The 12,940-nt window shown below is 44.6% G+C and overlaps 1 long non-coding RNA gene across 5 annotated transcripts in view; it reads left to right on the top strand.

The window, feature by feature from the left end:
* LOC106507707 overlaps window positions 1-1,237 on the top strand; it is a 47,991-nt gene extending 46,754 nt beyond the window's left edge. For all 5 annotated transcript variants that reach the window (XR_002345354.1, XR_002345356.1, XR_002345355.1 and 2 more), the window contains one exon: window positions 680-1,237. This is a non-coding gene — a long non-coding RNA (uncharacterized LOC106507707). The remainder of the gene's footprint in view (window positions 1-679) is intronic.

Below are 12,940 nucleotides of genomic sequence, written 5' to 3' on the forward strand. Positions count from 1 at the left end.
ATGGCAAAAAGACAAAAAAAAAAAAAAGAAAGAAAGAAAAAGGTAACCACTTACAGTCTAAATATGCCTTCTCTGTCCCATGTGGCCCTGGGGTGTGGAAAGGGAAAGGCCCACTAACATCAGGAAGGAAAGAAATTCAACATGCACAGAAGATGCTAGAAGCAGCTATGGTATGTTGCCTAAGCCATCGAAAGTCTGATGCTTACTCACACAGCTAAAGGAAATAATTGAGCTGATCAGGCGGCAACATTAGGTGGTCAGAAGAGAAAGCCAGATCCTGAGGCTCCAGCATCCATTCTGAGTGCGGACCTGTCCCGCTTTAAGCCTCAGGATTCGGAAATGGGTCTCGGAGGAGACAGTGGGAACTCTTGAGATTTAGATGGTGACAAATACCAACCAACCAAAGAAGGCTGGATTTCATGATGAACAGCAACTGAACATTTAAGGGAAAGAATTATCAAGGGGGCTATTACAGGAGCGGTGCAACCTCTCAATCACCTACGAATATTTATTGCTGGTCCACAAGGACATGGGTCCCTCCAAAAGGTAATATGAAAACTGCCCGATTTGTGTCACAAACAGTCCTAAACCGGGCCATCTCCAGTAAATAATAAAAGGATGCAGACCTGAGGGACAGAACCGGAGCTGACTGACCTGGAGACTTTACTCTTAATTCCAGGAGCCGTGGGAAACTGTGGACACCTTCACAGCATGAGTTGACGCTTTTCGATGCAGGACAGAGAAGGCTTCTGAGTAACAGGATAAATTCTTACTGAAATAATCAGCCAAAGCACCCCCGAGGAGGAAAAAGTGGAGCTGGAGGAATCAGGCTCTGTGAGTTCAGACTATACTACAAAGCTGTAGTTATCAACAGGGTTGTACTGGCCCCCAGACAAACACAGATCAATGACACAAGATAGAAGGCTCAGAAATAAACATAGCCATCGATGGTTAACTAATCTAAGGCAAAGGAGGCCAGAGTATACAATGGCGAAAAGGCAGTCTCTTTAAAAAATGGTGCTGGGCTAACTGGACAGCTACATGAAAAAGAGTGAAACTGGAACATACCTAACACTGTACACACCCAAAACACCTCAAAATGGTTTAAAGATCTAAACGCATGGCCAGATACCATAAATCTCTTAGAGGAAAACAGGCAGAACACTCTTTGACATAAATCCCAGCAATATCTTTTTGGATCCACCTCCTAGAGTAATGAAAATAATAATAATAAGAAACCCACACAAGGGACTGAGTTAAACTTAAAAGGTTTTGCCAGCAAAGAAAACCACAAACAAAACAAAGACAACCCAAAGAATGAGAGAAAATATTTGCAAATGAAGCAACCGACAAGGGATTAATCTTGAAAATATATAAAATATATAACCATCTCATGCATCTCAACATCAAAATAGAAACAGAAAAAACATGGACAGATCTAAATAGACATTTCGCCAAAGACGACATACAGATGGCCAAAAAACACATGAAAGATGCTCAACATCACTAATTATTAGAAGTGCTTATCAAAACGACAGTGAGGTACCCCCTCACACCAATCAGAACAGCCACCACTAACAAGTTTACAAATAACAAATAGTTGAGAGGGTGGTGAAAAGGGAACCTTCTTACACTGTTGGTGGGAATGTAAATTGGTACAACCACTATGGAGAACAGTCTGGAGATTCCTCAGAAAACAACACATAGCATTAACATATAACTCAGCCACCCCACTCCTAGGCATATATATCTAGAGGAAAAAAAAACCTGAAAAAGATAGGTGCACCCCAGTTGCTCATATGAGCATTATTTATAGTAGCCAAGACATGTAAACAACCCAAATGTCCATCAGCAGGTGAACAGATTAAGATGTGTGCATTCCATATACACAATAGAATATTACTCAGACCAAAAAGAACAAAATCATGCCATCCCCAACAATGTAGATGCATATACTCAGTCAGAAAGAGGAACGCAAATACCATATGATATTATGCAATCTAAAGAACCTATCTGCAGGAGTTCTCATCATGGCTCAGTGGTTAACGAATCCGACTAGGAACCATGAGGTTGCGGGTTCGGTCCCTGCCCTTGCTCAGTGGGTTGAGGATCCAGAGTTGCTGTGAGCTCTGGTGTAGGTCACAGACGCGGCTTAGATCCTGCATTGCTGTGGCTCTGGTGTAAGCTGGTGGCTACAGCTCTGATTAGATCTCTAGCCTGGGAACCTCCATATGCTGCGGGTATGGCCCTAGAAAAGACAAAAAGACAAAAAAAATTAAAAAAAAAAACCTGTCCACGAAACAGACATAGAGAACGGACTTGTGGTTGCTGGGGGTGGGAGGAATGGGACCACTGGGAGTTAGGGGTTAATAGACAGAAACTGTTACATTTGGAATGGAAAAACCACAAGGTCTTACTCTCTAGCACAGGGAACTATATCCAATCTCCTAAGAATACTAAAAAAATAGTGTGTGTGTGTGTGACTCAGGCCCTTGCTGTACAGCACATTTGGCGCATTGTAAATCAACTATAATATATATATATAAAAGAACAAAAAACCCCCCAAAGCGGCCTCACCAGTGCTTAGCATTCCAGTCTGTCCCTCGTAACTCGCGAGTCTGACAGAACACCACATCTGGAAGACATCTGAGCCATGACTTGTCTCCTTGCCAGTCCACCTAGCAATAAAGCTCTTTTCTCAGAAGCCAGTGCAGGAGTACTTCCTTCTGTGTACACTGGGCAGTGAGCCCTTGCTCAGTAACAGAATTTCTGTCACCACATGGTGCTTCGTCTATTATGCTGGCCTTAAACGACGTATCAGGCCAACAGACTAAATGCGTATACAGAACAGTCCATCCAAAAGCAGTAGAACACACACCTTATCAACTGCACCCGGAACATCAGTCAGGATAGATCACATATGAGTCCACAGAACAATAAGTTTAAGACTGAAATCAAATCAAGAATCTTTTCTGAGCACAATACTATGAGATGAGAAATCAACTACAAGAAAAAAAAACTGCAAAAACACAAACACATGGAAGCCAAACAATACGCTACTAATTGACCAATGGACTACTGAAGAAATCAAAAAATACCTACAGACAAATGAAAATACAATGAACCCAAATCCATGGGATGGAGCAAAAGCAAATTTTTTTTTTTTTTTTTTGGTCTTTTTGCCTTTTCTAGGGCCGCTCCTGTGGCATATGGAGGTTCCCAGGCTAGGGGTCGAATTGGAGCTGTAGCCACCAGCCTACATCAGAGCCACAGCAACACAGGATCCGAGCCGCGTCTGCGACCCACACCACAGATCACGGCAACGCCAGGTCCCCAAGGCCAGGGATTGAACCCGCAACCTCATGGTTCCTAGTCGGATTCGTTAGCCACTGAGCCACAATGGGAACTCCAGCAAAAGCAATTTTAAGTGAGACGTTCATAGCTATATAAGCTTACCTCAGTAAATAAGAAAAATCTCAAACCACCTAACTTTACACCTCAAGGAAATAGAAAAGAGCAAAAGCCTGGCAGAAGGAGAGGGACCATCAAGATCAGAGGAGAAATAAATGGAATAGAGACTAAATAAACAATAGAAAAGATTGATGAAATTAGGAGTTGGTTCTTTGAAAAGATAAAAACTGGTAAACCTTTTGCCATACTCATCAAGAAAAACCCCTAAAGAGCCCAAATCAGTAAAATCAAAATTAAAAAGACGTTAGAGTTCCCATTGTCTTTTTAGGGCCACACTTAGCGTGGATTCCTCGCTCAGTGGGTTAAGGATCTGGCATTGCCTCGAGCTGTGGGGTAGGTCAGCAGCTATAGCTCCGATTTGACCCCTAGCCTGGAAATTTCCACATGGTGCTAAGTGTGGCCCTAAAAAGACCAAAAAAAAAAAGTTAAAACTGACACCAGCAATACAAAGGATCATAATACTGTGAACAAGTATAGGCCAATGAAATGGACAAATTCCTAGAAACATCCAATCTCCTAAGACTGAATCAGGAATAGAAAATGGTTATGAAATAGACAAATTAATAGTAATGAATTTGAATCACTAACTTAACAGGACTAGCTGGTTCACAGGTAAATTCTAGCACACGTTCAGAGGTTTAACACGAGTCCTTTTCAAAACAGTCCAAAAACTGCCGAACACTTCCAGACTCATTTATGAGGCCATCATCTCCCTGACAAAGGCATCACATCAAAACTAGACACAGATGACAAAAAAGAAAATACGAGGCCAGCACCACTGATCAACATAGATGCAAAAATCATCCACAAAATATTAGCAAACTGAACCCAGCAATGCATTAAAGGGATCATAGACCATGATTAAGTGGGATTTATACCCGGGATTCAAGGATGATTCATTATCTGCAAGTCAATCATTGTGATATACCCCACATCAACACACTGGAGAACCAAAACCACATGGTCATCTCAGTAGATGCAGAAAAAGCTTTTGACAAAATTCAACATTCATTTATTTTTTCCTTGTTTTTTTTTTTTTTTTTTTTTTTCCATTTCTTGGGCCCCTCCTGCAGCATATGGAGGTTCCCAGGCTAGGGATCTAATCGGAGCTGTAGCCGCTGGCCTACACCAGAGCCACAGCAATGCGGGATCCGAGCTGCACCTGCAACCTACACCACAGCTCACGAAAATGCCAGATCCTTAACCCACTGAGCAAGGCCAGGGATCGAACCTGCAACTTCATGGTTCCTAGTCAGATTCGTTGACCACTGCACCATGACGGGAACTCCTCAACATTCATGTATGATGAAAACTCCCCATAAAGTGGGAGAGTTTACAATCCCATTTACCATCACATCAAAAAGAATAAAATATCTCAGAACCAAAGTACTTATCCTCCTGCACCCAGAACTCCCTGGACACTCAGCTCAGGCCTTGGTTTTACCAACGATTCGGGGTAACACCTGCTCTCTGCCCAAACCCACTTCCTTCATTTCTTTCTCATGTGTGATCATGAGTTACCCAACTAAACCCATGCACGCAAATCCGCTTCAGGAACTGTGTCTCAGAGAACCCAGACTGTATCACCATGGCACACCACATCATTCCCTGCAGCCTCCAATTACACTTGAAGGCACTTCCCGTTTCTCCAGTCAGAACTTAGATCTCCCTTTCTGACAGCTGCACACACTCAATCATGGAACAGGTGCCACACCATTCACTGGGTTCACTCCGAGGCCCACACGGGCCTTCACACCCCTCCGGACCCTTTGCCGCCCCCCACTCTCCTCGTTTTACCCCCTCTCCTCTGGGCATTCAAGGACAGACTAGGCTAAACGCCACGGGGCCCTCTGGGCACAGGCATCACAACAGGAAGCACAGAAGCTGCACATCAAAGGACACGGGGCATCCACTATGGAAATCGAGAAGTTGACCCTCCTTCAAAAACTTGCTGGCAAATGGGGCGTCAGGTAGTTGAGTTTTAAAGGCATTTGAAGGCTGGCTGGGTTGAGTTTGAAGACGTCACAAGGAGTCCCCGGCTCTCACTGTCTCCTGTTCTCCCCACTCACAGCTAATGGGAAGTGAAATGTCCCCAACTCCAAGCAGATGGACTGCTGGAAGGCAGAGCTCCTGTCAAGGGGGCAGCTGGTCCCCATTTGTGCAGGGCCTGGAAGAGCTGAGAGCTATAGCAGATCGGTGACACAGCGGAATAAACCTGAGGACACCAGTCTATAGTGCTGTGTCTTCACAACGTCCTTTTGCTCTTCCAGTGGCCCCAGCAAGTAAACACAGGTTAGAGCTGAACTTTGCACAACAAAAATAGGAACCATCCTCGTCCCCTGCCCCACATCCCTTGGTCTGCCCTGAGGATCACTTGGCTCCTTCCACAGTCCCAGCATCTAAAGATGTCCCCAAAGGCGTTCTCCTGTGATGTAGCAGATTAAGGATCCAGCATTGTTACCGCAGCAGCTCAGGTCACTGCTGTGGTGTGGGTTTGATCCCTGGCTTGGGAACGCCCATGTACCATGAGGAAAAAAAAAAAAAAAAAAAGACATTCCCCAAAGAGAGATGCTGCAACCACCCCGGGAAGATGAAGGCCATGTGCCCTTCGACAAGGGGAAGAACAGGAAACCCTCAAAAATAATGAAGATGAGCATCTCTGAAATGGGCTGTTGATAATGGACCATAAAACTAGGATAAGGTGATCAAGGGATGGACCTGGGACAGGAACTTTAGGTGATGGGTAGGAAGAAGTAGGAAGACATCTCTGAGCCTAGACCTGAAGACTGAGATAAAGGGTAAGAGCAGGAGCTAAAGTCAGACACAAAAGGTTTGGGTGGAGGCCCCGTTGTGGCTCCGTGGCAACAAACACAACCAGTATCCATGAGAACTTGGGTTCAATCCCTGGCCTCACTCAGTGGGTTAAGGATCCACCACTGCTGCAATATGTGGGTGCCATGATGCTGCAGCATAGGCCAGCTGCTGCAGCTCCTATTCGACCCTTAGCCTGGGAATTTCCATATGCCGTGGGCTTGGCCCTAAAAAGAACAACAACAACAACAAAAAGGTTTGGGTATTTGGGAACAAAGAAAAGGTGAATGCGATCAGGGCAGAGTGAATCTTGGGAAAAAGGTAAGCTCCCAAGGATGAGACCGGAGACACTGGCAGGGCCTGAAAGGCTGATTCCGGGTTGTGTAGACTACATTTTGCCCTGACGACAAATGGAAGCCAGTGGAGTGCTGAATGCCAGGAAGTGACACAATCTTCCAGACTACTCATCCATCGTGCAGAGAAAGACATCCGACTCTGAGCCTGTATTCCTGCCTCTATCCAACCATTTTAAAGTTTTCCATTCTGGGGACTTCCCATGTGGCTCACAACATAGTTACTTGGCATTGTTTCTACAGTGGCTGTGGCTCAACCCCCAGCTTGGGAACTTCCATATGAGAACTGTAAAACATTAATCAAGGACATTAAAGAAGATTCAAAGAAATAGAAAGATATCCCATGCTCCAGGGTTGGAAAAATTAATATTGTAAAAATGGCCATACTACCCATAAGCTATCTACAGATACCCTAAGCTATCTACAGATTCAAAGCAACCCCTATCAAATTACCCATGACGTTTTTCACAGAACTAGAATGAACAGTCCAAAAACTTATATAGAACCACAAAAGACCCATAATTGCCAAAGCAATTCTGAGGAACAAAAACCAAGAGAAGCCATCACTCTCCCAGACTTCAGGCAATATTACAGAGCCACAGGCATCAAGACAGTGTGGTACTGGTACCAAAACAGACAGACAGAACAATGGAACAGAACAGAGAACCCAGAAATAAACCCAGACACCTATGGTCAATTAATCTTTGACAAAGGAGGCAAGAACATCAAATGGGAAAAAAGACAGTCTTTTCAGCAAGCGGTACTGGGAAACCTGGACAGCTGCATGCAAATCAATGAAACTGTAATGCACCCTCACACAATGCACAAAAATAAACCAAAATGGCTTAAAAACTTAAATATAAGACAAGACACCATCAAACTCCTAGAAGAGAACATAGGCAAAACATTTCTCTGACATCAACCTTACAAATGTTTTCTCAGGTTAGTCTCCCAAAGCAACAGAAATAAAAGCAAAAATAAACCCATGGGACCTAATCAAACTGACAAGCTTTTGCACAAGAAGGGAAACCATAAAAAAAAAAAAAGACAACTTACAGAATGGGAGAAAATAGTTTCCAATGATACAACTGACAAGGGCTTAATCTCTAAAATACACAAGCAACTTATACAACTCAACAGCAAAAAAGCCAACAACCCAATTGAAAAATGGGCAAAAGACCTGAATAAACATTTCTCCAAAGAAGCTATACACATGGCCAACAAGCATATGAAAAAATGCTCAACATCATTGATTATTAGAGAAATGCAAATCACAACTACTGTGAGATACTACCTCCCACAAGTCAGAATGGCCATCATTAACAAGTCCACAAATAACAAATGCTGGAGAGGCTGTGGAGAAAAGCAAACCCTTCTACAACTTTTGGGGGAATGTAAGCTGGTACAACCACTATGGAAAACAGTGTGGAGGTACCTTAGAAAACTAAATATAGAACTACCACATGACCCAGCAATCCCACTCTTGGGCATATATCCAGACAAAACTTTCCTTGAAAAAGACACATGCACCTGCATGTTCACTGCAGCACTATTCACAATAGCCAAGACATGGACACAACCCAAATGTTCACTGACAGATGAATAGATTAAGATGTGGTATATATACACAGTGGAATACTACTCGGCCATTAAAAAAGAACAAAATAATGCCATCTGCAGCAACATGGATGGAACCAGAGACTCTCATACTAAGTGAAGTAAGTCAGAAAGACAAATAGCATATGATATCACTTATATCTGGAGTCTAATGTATGGTACAAATGAACCTTTCCACAGAAAAGAAAATCATGGCCATGGAGAACAGACTTGTGGTGGCCAAGGGGGAGAGGAAGGGAGTGGGATGGACTGGGAAGCTGGGGTTAACAGATGCAAACTATTGCCTTTGGAATGGATAAGCAATGAGACCCTGCGGTGTAGCACTGGGAACTATGTCTGGTCACTTATGATGGAGCCTGATAATGGGAGAAAAAAGAACGTATACACGTATGTGTAACTGGGTCACCATGCTGTACAGTAGAAAATTGACGGAACACTGTAAACCAGCTATGATGGAAAAAATAAAAATCAATTATTAAATAAAATTAAAATAAATTTTTTCATTCTGGGAGGACTGGGATTCATTTAAAATTTTAAGCATAACTGGGCACTCCCCTAAGAACGGCCAGGCACAGGCACACAGCCAATTTGGCCAATCATTTCAGGGGTCAGTGTTGCTCAGACTGAGTTTCTGGTCTAGTCTTTCCTCTCCATGTTGCAAGTGGGCTCCCTGTGGCCCAGAGGGGAGACTTTTCTGTGAAGGTCTGACTTAAGTGAAAAGAAATGAGAGTGACAATTCTGAAAAGGTCGCCAGAAGGGTCAGTGGCAGTCTGTCTTTATTGCCCATCCCACTTAAAAACACCAGAACCATCTTTCATGAGCAGAAGCAAAGGCAATGTCTCTTTCAAGGTCTGTTCACACTGATACCAACCATGTAATTCCTCTTTTCCAGAAAAATCAATGTAAAATATTTTTAAAATACAGACTTACAAAAACATAGCACCTGGCATGGTGACTGAAAGAAGCTCTGAGCTGGAGTTCCCTGGTGGTCTAGTGGTTAGGATTTGGTGCTTTCAGCCCCATGGCCCAGATTCAATCCCTAGTCTGGGAACCGAGATCCCACATCAAGCTACTGCATGCAGCAGCCAGGAGAGAAAAATAGAATAAAAACATAAAATCAGTATCACTTGCCCACGAACAGAAAGTGACTATAAAAGTACATACAATAAAATGAAATATACTATTATATTATTAAATTCTAGAGGAAAAAAAAAAAAGCTCTGAGTAGACTTCTCCATCATGAAGAGATGGGCTCTAATTTGCAGACAACAGACAAGGGCTTGAGGGGAACGCCTACTTAGTAGGTCACAGCTGACCATGCCAGCAGATTACAGAAAAGGCCAGAGGCCTTCCTACCGAGTACTCGTCAAATCAGTCTATTATTATTTACTAGTTACCAAAGAACCTTTCCAATGTGTAAGATATAAAGCAGAACACACACAGGCCCTGATCAGATCAGAAGCAAACTAAAGAAAAAAGATTATAAAGTTTTTTTAAATCAAAAAAATTTCGTGTCCAAGTTAAAAAAAACTTTGAGAAAAAGGCCCATTTTGATAAAGTGATGTGAGTTGATTACAGGAAGGCACCAAAGCTCATTTCAGAAGTTAAAAAGTTCTTTATAGGAAAGAAATGGAATTAACTAAGATGTATCCCAAGCTACAAAAAGAATTAACTGTAAAGAAATGAGTAAAAAGTAAAGCCATTACCCAGGAAAAAAAAAAAAAAAAAAAAAGTACTTTTAATGTCACCATGTAGAGACAGTCCCACTGGTTTCTCCCCTGTACCCCAGGCCAGGGAAAGGGAAGGGGTGACCCACTGCTCTCTGAGTGAGTCCAGTCACTGCTCCCAGGTGAACAGGGATTGCTAACGGAAGCTATCTTCTGATACAAATGATTACAAAATGCGTACATCTCATACAGGAGTTTTTCAATGCTCATCTGTATAGTTCAAAGAAACTCTTTGAATTTATTAGATTCTAAAGCCACAAGTCATATATCACAACTTAATCATCCACAGCCAAACAACGCAGAACCCATCTGCATCCAGATCTGCACCCCCCACAGCCCGTCACCACCCTGTGTTTCCCTCTCAGGTGGTTTATGTCTGTCTCATCTGCCTCTGTCTCTCCGTTCCCTTCGGCTCCCCTGCTGTTCCTGCCCTCCTCGCTGCTGCTTCCTTCATACCTGGCCTGCCCCGTTCTGCAGCTTGTTCCCCCTCTTGATGCTTTTTCTCCCCAACCTTTCTGATTGCCCTGAACCTCCATCTATTCCTGCCTCTTTCTCCACCCAACACTACTCTGCCCTTCCATCCCTATTCCACTCCCTTCATCCCCGCTCTCTGACACCCCCTGGTGGCTGCACTAACATCCTGCTCTGTTCTCAAGTCCCTTGTTCTCTCTCCAGGCATCAGGCTGCTCTGTGCCGCGGCTTCAGCTCTTTCATCCCTCCCTCCACTCACCCCGGGAAACACCTCACCACAGCTGACCCTGCAGGTACCACTCATCAAGGGCTCCTCTCCTATTTATCTCTTCACCTTCATCTCCCTGGAGATCACAGTTTTCTGTACACGCCTCTTTTTACACATCTGTGAAACTGAGCAGGACCCTGTGGGGCTCCTGGGCACAAGCCTTCCTGTGTCCCCCATTTTTTGTTTTTAGGGAATAGACTTCAGCCTCCAGGACCTTCCCTGAGTTTGAAAGGGCAGGTTCTGACAGTTGCTAGTCAGGGAAGGGAGGGGAGGGGGTGCCAAGACCAGGGAAGAGGAGTCACGAGTCACTGGTGCAGCCTTGGGACAGGGTCCTGGGTCGCTCTCAAGGGTCACACCTAACAATATCTTTGAGCTTTTTAAAATTTTATTATCTTTTTATTTTTTTAGGGCTGCACCTGCGCCATATGGAGGTTCCCAGGCTAGGGGTCCAGTTGGAGCTGCAGCCGTTGGCCTACACCACAGCCATAGCAGCAATGCAGGATCCCAGCCAAGTCTGCAGTCTATGTCACAGCTCATGGCAATGCCAGATCCTCAACCCACTGATCGAGGCCAGGGATTGAACCTGCGTCTTCAGAGATGCTAGTCAGATTTGTTTCTGCTGAGCTACGACAGTAACTCCTCTTTGAGCTTTTCTGCGCAACTCAAACCCCCACAAATAGAAGATGTTAACTACCCGATGAAACCTTCTTCATTCCGGGGAGGTCACAGTTTCACAACCTCGAGAGCCACAGAAGCCCATCGGGAGACCACCTGACGCCACATTCTCTCTGGGTTGAAGGGACGCTGGCTGCATGCACCCTGATCCTTATGGGCAGCCCTGCCCCTTGAACCATTACTCTAAGACTCCACCACTCCAACCCCTGGGCTGGGACACACAGCTGGGAGGACACTAGCCCCTGTAGCCCCTTTATCTGGCACAGCAATAAAGCTGTTCTTTTGTACTTGACCCAAAACTCTGTCTTGGAGGTTCAGTGTGGTACTGGTGCACAGAGGCTCGCTTCCGCAGCATCTGCTACTTTCACTGCCTTTTCTCTTTCATTCTTACCATCTCTTCGCAAGACCCATCCTCTCCGTTGCCCTCTGACCTCGACCACTCTTCTTTCCTCCCCAGTTTTTTATTTTTCTCTCAGTCACTGTTTCCCCCAACCCCCCTTGCCCACACCTTCAGAGGAGGTGGGATGGAAAGATGCCTGCCTCCCAAGAGAGCACGGATAAGATAAAAACAGTTTAAGGCAGGACAGGAAACATTTAAATGTGAACTTTTTCTCTGTGCGATTGGGCCTCCTCCCTCTCCTCGAGTCTGCTAACCAGACCTCCCCAGTGGCAGCAGTACCTCCTCAACCAAAAAACCAATTTTTCTTCTTCTTGCATCAGCCCTGTAATTCCTAAGAACAGAACATTCTCAGACCTCTATGGGGTTAAGAGACAGGAAGGAAGAGAACAGGGCACAACCAATAAAAGAATGAAGGATGGGGGAGTTCCCTGGTGGCCTCCTGGTTAGGACATAAGACTTTCGCTGCTGTGGCCTAGGTTCAGTCCCTGGTCTGGGAACTGAGATCCACATCAAGCCACTGCATACAATGTCCAGGAAAAAAAAAAAAGAATGGGGGTGGGGAGGGCAGAGAGACACAGCCCTTGAGAAAAAAAGGGATATGACAAAACCTGGTTAGAACCAACTAACTAGGCCAAAAATGGTGGAAGATTAGACACAGTAGACCTAGAGCCTCACGATAGGGTCCCTGCAATAATACATCAGCATGCCAAACGACACACCCAGAGGCGAAGGGACAGTTCCGAAGCTGACCATAAAGCCAAAATGTGGGCAGTGGTCCAGTTCCTGGAAATCCCCCCCCTCGCCGCCAAAACATTATTCCTCCCCCTTGTTAGCATATGAAGTTACCCAGCCCAAGAAACTGACCCCCCCCCCACATCCGGGGGCTTGCTCTCATTTTCTAAGGAGTTCCCCATCCTGCCTGTGGAACGTGCACCTGTCCAAAGAAACTTGCTTTCATTTTACTTTGGCTCTTAAATTCTTTCCTGTGCCTAACTGTCTAACTCTCAGCTCTGAAGCCGTGCATTTTTCCCAGGTCGACAGTGACCTGAAATGACTGACCAAACATAGTCCTAAAAGATCAATGATTGTGTAGAGTAACTCTAGACAGCAGAAGAAACAACAAGAGGGAATTATTTCCTGGATACAG

The sequence above is a fragment of the Sus scrofa genome, chromosome 6, assembly GCF_000003025.6.
Source record: "Sus scrofa isolate TJ Tabasco breed Duroc chromosome 6, Sscrofa11.1, whole genome shotgun sequence".
NCBI classification, from domain to species: domain Eukaryota; kingdom Metazoa; phylum Chordata; class Mammalia; order Artiodactyla; family Suidae; genus Sus; species Sus scrofa.